Genomic DNA, 2,596 nt, shown 5'->3' on the forward strand with positions numbered 1-2,596 from the left:
TATTAGTCAACTGAATATATATATGGATATCGTTATCCATCTCATTACTCTATCCACCACTCTATCTCCCATTCCCCATTCCATTTGTTTTGAACAGTGGCTTTATAAATCTCTTTTTATTGATTACTTTATATATTTACATTTCGAAAATTCCCCTTGTCAGTCTCCCTTTCCCTCCCTCTCTAAGAGGGTACTCTCCTACCCACTCTGTCCTGCTTCACCCCTCTAACAATCCCAATGCTAGAGCAACAAGCCTCCAAAGGACCAAGCACACCGCCCCCCTTGATACCAGACAAGGCAGTTCTCTACTACATATGTATCAGGAGCTGTGGATCTACCCATGTATACTCTTTGGTTGGTGGTTTACTGTCTGGAAGCTCTGAGTGTCCAGTTAATACTGTTGTCCTTCCTATAGGGTTGCAGTCCCCTTTAGCTCAGTCAGTCCTTCCCTATCTCTTCTGTTGGGGTCAACAGGCTGTCCTATGTTTGCCTCAGTGTCTGCATCTGTATAATTCAGGTGCTGACACAGCTCCTGTCAGCAAGCACACTTTGCCAATAGTGTTGGGGTTTGTTTTTGCCAAATTGGATGGATTCAAAGGTGGGACAGTCTCTGGGTAGCCTTTTTAACAGTACCTGCTTTTTAATTTTATTTATTTATTTATTTATTTATTTATTTATTTATTTAGTCTCTGATTTCTTTAAACAGGAACACTTCTGGGTTAAAATTTTTGAGATGGATGAGTGGCTCATTCCCTCAATTGGGGGCCATGCTTATCTACTAGGTGTTGTCTATTCAGGTTCTATCCCCACCCCTTATGTTCAGTATTTCTGCTAATGTCATCCCCATTGGGTCCTGGGAGCTTCTCACATCCCTGGCATCTGGACTTTTAGTGGTTCTCCCCATTCCCCACCATCCACTGCTACAAATTTCTATTCATTCTCTTGACCCTCTGGACTTCTTTTCTACCTCTTCCCATACTTAAACATGCTCCTGCTGTTTTGCATTTCACTCCCCTCTCCATCCATGATACTCCCTCCCTCTGCCTCTAGTGATTATTTTGTTTCCCTTTCTAAGTGGAATAGTAGAATCCACATTTTAGCTTTCCTTCTTGTTAAGGGTATTTTGAGCATTTGGGCTAATATCTACTTATCATGTATGTCTTTTTTGGTCTGAGTTACCTCACTCATGATGATATTTTCTAGTTCTATACATTTGCCTGCAAAATTCGTGAAATCATTTATAATAATTGAGTAGTATTCTGCTGTGTAAATGTGCCACATTTTCTGTATGCATTCTTCTGCTAAAGGATATCTGGGTTGTTTTCAGCTTCTGGCTATTATAACTAAGGCTGCTATGAAAATAGTGGATCACGTGACCTTGTTATATGCTGGAGCTTCTTTGGGTATATGTTCAGTAATGGCATAGCTGGGTCTTCAGATAGAATAATTTCCAATTTACTGAGGAGCTACGAGATTGATTTCCAGAGTGATTATAGCAGCTTGCAATCCCACCAGCAATGGTGGAATGTTCCTCATTCTCCACATCCTTACCACCAGGTGTTGTCACTTGAGGGTTTGTTTTTTTTTTTCAATTTAAGAGAGGTAGAGTGTATTCTGACTCACAGTTAAAAATACAATACATCAGGGCAGTGAAGTCAAAGCAAGAGTTGGAAGCAGCTGACCACATTGCATGCATGATCAGAACACAAACAGTGAAATAAATGCACATTCTGCTCAGTTACCTTTCTTCGTTTTATAGTCAGGATCCCAGGCATGGCCACACCTGGGCATGCTTTCTCATCTTTACTAAAGTAAGCAAAGTATACCAACAGGCTTGCTCAGAGGCTTATCTTAAAGATTCTATAGATTCTAAATTTTGTTGGGTTGATGACTCTAGATTTTGTTGCTTATATATCTGATAGGACCAGACACGGGGTTGTTCTTTCACTCGCCACAATATTTTTTTTGAGACAGATTCTCTTACTGAAACTATAGCGCATCAATCCAAATATGAACTTGAGGGTTTTTTTTTTCAATTTAAGAGAGGTAGAGTGTATTCTGACTCACAATTAAAAATACAATACATCAGGGCAGTGAAGTCAAAGCAAGAGTTGGAATATTTGGTGGGATTGTAAGCTGCTATAATCACTCTGGAAATCAATCTCGTAGCTCCTCAGTAAATTGGAAATTATTCTATCTGAAGACCCAGCTATGCCATTACTGAGCATATACCCAAAGAAGCTCCAGCATATAACAAGGTCACGTGATCCACTATTTTCATATTCCATTTTCTCAGTCCTAAACTGACAAATATTTATATTCAAAAGTATTTCATCATTAGATTTTCAAGTATATTTTTTATATTTTATAGTTTATATTTTTTAGTAAAATGCATTTCTACTTGCTTTTTTACACATCCACTGAATCTCAGAAATCAAGCTAATATCAACAATTTTCTTAATACTCTTATTAGCTTTTTAAAATTAGCCTCCTTTTAAACACTACAGAACCTCCTGAATGTATAATTTCTCAAGTATGGAAAACATGAGTGCCTCTACAGTTCCAACATGAGATTCTGTATTCATAGTGATGAGTA

The sequence above is a fragment of the Grammomys surdaster genome, unplaced genomic scaffold (assembly GCF_004785775.1).
Source record: "Grammomys surdaster isolate TR1022 unplaced genomic scaffold, NIH_TR_1.0 125919, whole genome shotgun sequence".
In the NCBI taxonomy this organism is placed as follows: Eukaryota; Metazoa; Chordata; class Mammalia; order Rodentia; family Muridae; genus Grammomys; species Grammomys surdaster.